Source organism: Tenrec ecaudatus, chromosome 1, assembly GCF_050624435.1.
Source record: "Tenrec ecaudatus isolate mTenEca1 chromosome 1, mTenEca1.hap1, whole genome shotgun sequence".
NCBI classification, from domain to species: Eukaryota; Metazoa; Chordata; class Mammalia; order Afrosoricida; family Tenrecidae; genus Tenrec; species Tenrec ecaudatus.
Genome location: NC_134530.1, coordinates 310,776,915 through 310,785,095, shown reverse-complemented (window position 1 = coordinate 310,785,095; position 8,181 = coordinate 310,776,915). Strand labels below are relative to the sequence as shown.

Genomic DNA, 8,181 nt, shown 5'->3' with positions numbered 1-8,181 from the left:
GACCCGCAGGTGGAGAACCGCTGGGCTAGACTGTATGTAAATAGGAGCAAAAAATGGACAGCTGGGTTGTGGAGAACTTGATGCTTTCAGGCACTGCTGATGGAAGGTAAACGGAGACAGCCACTTTAGAAGTTTTAGTTTCTTACAATTTTAATGTAGTCTTATGAATTGAATTGTGTCCCCCTGTCAGAGCCATTCAATGAGTGGAACAGTCCTGAAAGGGGAAATGAGGATTAAGGAAAAAAAGAGAGACAGAAAGTATTGGATGGGCAACAGTCTGATGGACTGAAGCACCCGAGTTTATTCTACACGCTCCTTATATCCATGCAGAAACAACCCGGGGTTAATGATCTCATTGTTAAGCAAGCACATTTGATACACATAGCAACTCTGTCTTCTACCAAGCCAGACATCCCTGAGAAAATTAAACCACATGTTTTTCCCAGACCTTGCATACTTTCTTGTCCTTGACAGTCTGTTCAAAACATAAAGTCACAGAAGAAATCAGCAAACACTGACACATAGGTCATCAGATTTCTCAGCCATTTCAAGGCTGAGTCTTTTTTAAAAAAAAAATCATTTTATTGGGGGCTTGTACAATTCTTATCTCAATCAATACATCCATCCATTGTGTCAAGAACATATGTATATTTGTTGCCATCATCATTCTCAAAACATTTGCCTACTGCTTGAGCCCTTAAAATCTGCTGCTCATTTCCCCCCTCCCTCCCACTCCTCCCTACCTCATGAACCCTTCATCATTCATATATTATTATTACTATTTTGTCATATATTACTCTGTCTGACGTCCCCACCCCCACCCTCTTCTCTGCTGTCCATTCTCCAGGGAGGAGGCTCACCGTAGATTCCTGTAATCAGTTCCCCCTTTCTACCCTACATTCTCTCCACCTTCCAGGCATCGCCACTTTCACCACTGGTCCTGGAGGAGTCATTTGTCCTGGATTCCCTGTGTTTCCAGTTACTCTCTGTACCAATGTACATCCTTTGGTCTAGCCAGATTTAGGATCATGATAGGGGAGGGGCGCGGGGAGGAAGTGTTTAAGAACTAGAGGAAAGTTATATGTTTCATCGTTGCTACCCTGCACCCTGCCTGGTTCATCTCCTCCTCACAATGCCTCAACAAGGGGTGTCCAGTTGGCTAGAATTGGGCTTTGAGTCTCCACTCTGCCCTCACCCACATTTTAAATGATATGATTTTTGTTCCTTGATGCTTGATACCTTCAAGGCTGAGTCTTAATGGCCTTCAACAGTCCCCAAAGTTATTTGTTGTAAATTCCAACCACTATACCTGTGGGTGAAATCTCATTTGGGATAGAGTTTATTGGGCTTTTAAGGAGGCCTTATTAGTGTGACCAAAAACCTCAAACTCACTGCTATCATGTCGATATTGACTCAAAGATTGTAACCCCCTTGTGGGCATACAAAAGCCTCATCTTTCTCTACTGGAGCGGCTGGTGGTTTTGGAACTGATTACTTGGCAGTTAGCAGCCCAATGTTTGTAGGATGTGTCATGATTCAGTCACGTTCCCAAAATATTTCATTCTATTTTCAGTGGAAGCTCACGCAACAAATAAGGGCCTACACGGACCATTTCATAATTTCTACCCAAATGGTTCCATGAGGTTGATTCTATTTTTCGCAAAGTGTTGACATCCTTTTATTTCAGTTCTGGTTCCTGTCATCTCATTGCCCTGCCGCCTACCTTCTCAACTCTGCCTTAGAGCAGTTGTTCTCAACCTATGGGTTGTGACCACAGGGGCCACCCTGTGGACCTTGAACTTGGCGTAAGCCACTACAGCGCCAGAGCTCCTTGCGCAAACGTAGGTGCTAGAGATTGGAACTCTTTTTTTTTTTTTTAAGACAGCGTCCTGCGGCTCTGAAGCTTTCTGTGGATGCTCCCAGCTCTCCCAGGTGCCTGCGCTACTCTCCCCAACTCAGGGTCGCAGGTGGTTTTCTGTTGTTTTTGAAAATCTGATAATAAATGTCCTCGTGCCGACGATGCACATGCAGCTAGGTTCTTCCGAGGTCTGTGTGGAACTGAACTTAAAAGAGAAAGAAACAAGTCATCTATCTGTACAGGCTAGTGGAAATCAAAATGGTCTCAGATCAACAAGACAAAACAAACTCACTGCCATCGGTTCCATCCCGACTCCCCGCGACCCTCTGGGAGAGGATGGCGTTGCCCCGGGGCGTGCAGATTCCGAGCCTGTGGATCCTCAGCAGGAAAAGACCGGATTTCTCTCCGGCCGTCGGGCGGGAAGTTGGTTTCGAACCGCAGCGCAGCTCAGACCCACGCGCGCCGGGCTCCGGGATTCCTTCCAGCACCTGCCCACGGCCCGAGCCCGTGCCCACCCCGAGCACCACGCAGCTGCCTCCCCTTTTTGTCGACTCCTCGACGGTCACCTTCTGCGTGAATGCGGTGCCCTAAACGGGTGTGTTTTCCTTGATGTCTTGTGCGCATTTTTGGCTAACTTGGAGGCGGGTGGGTTATTTTTAACGCCTCTATCTGCAGCATGGCGTCTGGAATGATTTCCTCTTTAGCGAGTTATGGCTCTGCGGAGCGTGAGATGGAAAAGACGTGGTTCGTCCCTTACGGTGTCTTTCATTCACTTTATTTGCATTGTGTCATAAATTTAAAGTCGGCTCGTACGCGCCACTAATCACTGATCCCCCCACAGCGTCGGTATCAAAGAAATTGTTGGCTGCACCGACCGATGAACGGACTGGATCAATCGAAGTGCTCGCCAGGAGATAAAAATCGATACAAGCACAATGCAAGTCAGGAAAGAAGGGAAAGAAAACTTTAATGCAGCGTCACTCTATCACGTAGACGATTTTCCAAAGGTGAAATTTTAAGTATTTTAAGGGAACGTAACTCTTAAAGATTATCGAAAACAAAACAAAAAACGGCCCGTTTAATCAGAACTCTTATCACCTTGCGCACATTTCTAGCTGCGTATTCATGAATAGCGATAAATGGTGAATTGGAATCTTAGGTGGGCCAGTGGCAATGAATTATGCATCTGACTAAGAATCAGAAGATTCTAGTTGTCCCTCTCCCAGGGAAGAGATCAGGGACAGCAGAGAAGGGGGGAAGGGAGACTCCGGATAGGGCAAGATATGACAAAATAACGAGGTATAAATTACCAAGGGCACATGAGGGAGGGGGGAGGGGGGAGGGAGGAGAAAAAAAAAAGAGGACCTGATGCAAGGGGCTTAAGTGGAGAGCAAATGCCTTGAGAATGATTGGGGCAGGGAATGTATGGATGTGCTTTATACAATTGATGTATGTATATGTATGGATGGTGAAAAGAGTTGTATGAGTCCCTAATAAAATGTAAAAAAAGAAAAGAGGAGAAAAAAATGATTAGGGCAAAGACTGTACAGATGTGCTTTATACAATTGATGTGTGTATATGTATGAACTGTGATAAGAATTGTATGAGCCCCTAATAAATTGTTACAATTTTTAAAAAAAATGAACAAGAAGATTCTAGGTTCCACCGTTGGCTGGCTCCTGCCTTTTAGGAAAGTTGCTAACAAAAGGTTCTCCATATGATCAATCGCCTCAGTTGTTTCCCACAATCCACTTGATGCTGTTAGATTTGGCTTACTTTGGTTCCTGAGGATAGTTGCTTAAACTTTAAGCTGCTAAAGGGTTGACTGTTCAAATCTAAAAGCCACGCCAAGCTAGAGATATGAAGCTGCCTGCTCACAGGAGGATGGGCAGCCTGGAAACCCTGAACAAGGTCACTGGGATGAAGAATCCACTCAAGAAGGCATTTCCACACAAGACAACCTTGGCTACACAGTAAATCTAAATTGATACTGAAAATACCTGTTAGCAGAAATTTAGTGCCTCGTTTCTTTTGCTAGCACTGAGAAAGAGAGCTGAAAGATCCTTTCTGAAAGACATAGCAATAAACAATTCTGAAAACCAATGAACTGAGGGTGATAGTGGTGTAGCCGCTTCAAATAAATGCTAGCCACTAGAATGTATTGATAATTTAGAAGAGTCTTTATAGCCGGACTGCTAGAATCTAAAAGTGATTTTTGGATTGCAGTTCCCAGTGCACATTTCAGTCCATCTTTACAGACAAAACCTTATTTATGATTTGTCTAGGACTTTAGCAACCGTGGACAAACGCAGAAAGCAAAATTATTGTTATTATTCTTTAGAGTCAGTCGGTACAAGCATTAGTAAGTAGAGTGTTACAAGCTACCATATTTATCATAACATCCTGGTTAATTAAATTAAAATAGCTATATCCTGGTTACAATATCAAAAGGCATAATAAAATTAATTGCAATGTTCTGATCTTGAGCACATGAGAGTACATTCTAAACGCAAGCACTAGTGGGACTTTCTGAGACGGGAGGGAAAGGAGGCAGGTAATTTAGCAGTCAGCAAGATGGCATTACAGTGGCGAGTGCGGGTCTGTCTCAGTGGTGACAATTGCACAACTCTGCTTAATATGTTTAATATAATCACTGAATGTGATATGGATGATATGTGAATTAGGTGTCAATAAAACTTGTCTTAATAATTTTTATCAATAAACCGTCAAAGAAAAAATAACAATACATAATAAATTTTCATGCTTAACTTATTTCCCCCAGGGCAGGCTCCCTCCCTCTCTTAGTACTGTCTCCTGAACTTCACACCTAGAGAAAAGAGAAGGAACCGCAAGGGCAGAAACACTGAGCCAAGGAAGGTGGGGCTGGGGATTTACTGGGTCAGTGGGTTCAGTGATTCCCACTGAACTTGGACTTGAGGCCACTAGGAAACACAGTGTCAGTGGCCCAGCTCCCCTATGTCACCGAGAAGACAGTGGGGCTGTTTTGTGGTGAAAACAGCGATCAAGAAACTAATAGCATTTTGTTTTGTTTCACCTATGTGTTCAGACAAAATATTTTCTTACAGAGCGTTTGAGTTGAGTCTGAAGTAGACAGCCCCCATTTCAACTAAGCTGAAGCAGGTCGCGGCCCTGCACATGCTTCCCTGCACATCCCAAAGGTCAGCAGCAGCCAGCAGCCAGATAAGATAACCAGTGAAACCAGATGTTCTGGGTTCAAAGAAAGCCGCAAGGAGTCCACAAGCAATTCTCCCAGTTTCCAGACTCCATATGCTAATTGCCCTACATTCCTCACCACCCCTTTAAAAACCCTCGCTCCCAGCTGTTGACCTGTTGGCCTAGGTCACAGAATCTCTTCCGGAAGCTCCCCACACCTAATAAAGCTATTTCTGTTTCTGCTTTCCCTTGTCCTGTCAGTTGTGTCTGTCTTCCTCCCTTTTCCTCAGTTTTGCCTTTACACAGAGGTTATATTGTGAAGAGAGAATTTTCTCCCTGGCCTAGGAATGTTCTGAAACTGCCCTGCCTAAGATTGCTTACTTGCCACCTGTTTCAAAGAGTTAGGATTTCTTTAAAAAGCAATATCTGATTGTGATAGATCAAATTAGGTCCCTCCCAAAAGTATGAGTCTCTTGTCAAGGTCATGACTCCAAATAGTGTGCCATTTTGCGATGTGTAGTAAATCCTTACACCTGCCTGTGGTTGAAGGGGCAGGATCATATTGAATTTAAAAGGAGTAGACTGTGATGTTAATGAGATAGGATTAGAGAGGGCTGATCTTCAGCAATCTCCTCAGGAGGGTAAGTATCAAGTAGGGCCTGATGTGTCTGTCCTTACTTTGTCTTTTTCTGTCTATAACTTAATAATGTTGTCCTTAAATTTTATTTGAAATTTGGAATCCTTTTTGTACCCTAAAGCAGTAATCAAACTGTGGAAGTTCCGGGTAACTTCACAAATAATGTGATATTGGAAGAAAATGTTGTGTGTTCGGTCGACATGAGCCAGACCCCATTCAAAGGCATTGAACAACCACAAGAAGCTTAATTTAAGACTGCCGAAAGGAGATCTCCAGTAGGCTAGAGATACTCAGTGGCGCTCAAGAAAAGATGGTGTGAACTGTGCACCAGGACAGGATGAGCTGACAGAGAACTGGAAAATGTAGAAAAGAAAAAGGCTTAAAGGAGCAGTTCTCAACCTATGGTTCAGGCCCCCTTTTGGGGTCAAATGACCCTTCCACAGGAGTTGCCCCATTAAAGCAGTAGCAAAATTACAGTTATGAAGTAGCAACAGAAATAACGTTATGGTTGGGGGGTCACCACCCCATGAGGAACTGCATGAAAGGGTCACAGGGCTTTAGGAAGGTTGAGAGCCACTGGTCTTGTAGGTGTGAGGGCAGCACATTGTGGTGTAAGTTGCGCGTCTCTAATGAAAGATGACGGAAGCCGTCTTTTCATGTGATTGTAAGTCATTTGTCTTTTGTGGAGAATCTCTATTGAAATATTTTTTCAAAATTTAATTTAAAGATTTTTAAAATTATCATTTGTAAGCGTCCGTATGAGGGCAGGCAAGCCTAGAGCCCTTGCTTATTTTTCCTTTTCTTTTAAAAAAATCATTTTATTGGGGACTCGAACTGTTCTTATCGCAATGCACACATACATCCGTTGTGTCAAGCACATTTGTACATTTGTTGCCATCATCATTCTCAAAACACCTGGCTTCTACTTGAGCCCCTACTATAAGCTCCTGTATTTCCCTCTCCGTCCCACACCCCGCCGTCATGAAGCCTTCATAATTCATAAATTATTATTATTTTGACTTATTTTTCTAAGGTTCAATCATCCACAAGCGTGACCTTCTGTGTGAGCTCTTCCATCGTGAAATTAATCATTGGACAACCCTCCCTGCCGGGAAACTGCGGGACCAGAAGAGCAAAGAAGGAGACGACACAGTCGGGAAAATTCCGGGAAAGGAAAAAGGAACAGAGCAGTTATTTGCTCATTAAAATAACCACATGGACCAACAGGGGTCTCTGCCACCCACCGGGCATTCGCACCCAGGGCTGAGAAGGGCGTCTCCCAGGGACCTCCGGGTCTGGAGAGGGAGCCCCACGCCCTGAGCCGGGGGCAGCTGGACTAGATCCTAGACTGCGCTTCATCCTGGAGGAGGAGGAAGAGGTCTCTCAGGGAATGTTGCTCCCGGGACGAAACCGACGAGCTCCAGGAGGCCTTCAACCCAGAAAGACCTAACGGAGGAGCCAAGCTCCTTTCTACGGCATGTAGAGGTTTCCTTCCTTTTTGTGCGAGTGCGGAACAGGGAAAGCGAAACTATGAACTTAAGATGGGAATAAAGAGTGTTAGTTACACAAACCCACTGCCACCGATTGTTCCTGATATTTTAAATCTGTGCCGCCAGAGCCCGTGGAGCGGGCTCCTGGGTGCCAACCGCCGACGTGCAGTGCGCAGCTGCAAGCCTATCCCATTGCGCCACGAGGACTTTTTTGTTAAATCGAATTATAATTTAAATTATTAAAGGGAATTAGTTTTTTTAAATAGAAGAGCGAGGAGTCCGCGAACTTATTACTTGTGTAATATGTAAAATGCTGAGTCTTTGTATGGCCGGTTAGCTCAGTTGGTTAGAGCGTGGTGCTAATAACGCCAAGGTCGCGGGTTCGATCCCCGTACGGGCCAAGCCCTTTTTTCCCCTCTCCGGTCCTTGTTCATTTACCTGTAATTTGAGACTAACCCTCAAGTGACTTCAAGTTTGGATTAAATGACAAAATAATAATTTATAAATAATTAAGGGTCGTTGAAGAGGGGAGTGAGAGGAAAAATGAGGAACTGATACCAAGGGCTCAAGTAGAAAACACATGTTTTGAGAAAGATGATGGCAACATGTGCAAATGTGGTTGAAACAATGGATATATGGATAGATTATATGAACCCCCAATAAAATGATTTTACAAAACAAAACAAAATTTGGATTAAATGTCTAGTTTTTTCCTTGAACCCCACTAGAGACACTTACACGTTTTATTCTCTCTCCTAAAAGGATGGGAGAGCCGGGGAGAAAACAACTAGTTGCAGCAAGTAACATAAAACCTGAAAAAAGAAAGTTAGTGAAGAAAACCGGGCTAAGAGAGGGGGTGTTCATCTGATGGCCGCTAGCTGATAGGCACTCTCTCTCCCCTATTACATCCACATCCCTCCGCCTGTCCTCTCCTAGCTGTGAGACTGGAATTTCTAAGTGTTACAATAATCTCAATCATACGCTGGGCAATTTTTCCTTAAACAAACAAAAGACAAGCACAA

The 8,181-nt window shown here is 44.0% G+C and overlaps 1 non-coding gene across 1 annotated transcript; it reads left to right on the top strand.

Moving 5' to 3' along the window:
* The first annotated feature begins 7,486 nt into the window (after positions 1–7,486).
* TRNAI-AAU (transfer RNA isoleucine (anticodon AAU)) lies at positions 7,487–7,560 on the top strand. Its single transcript has one exon. It is a non-coding gene; the product is annotated as a tRNA-Ile (tRNA).
* Positions 7,561–8,181: the final 621 nt, after the last annotated feature.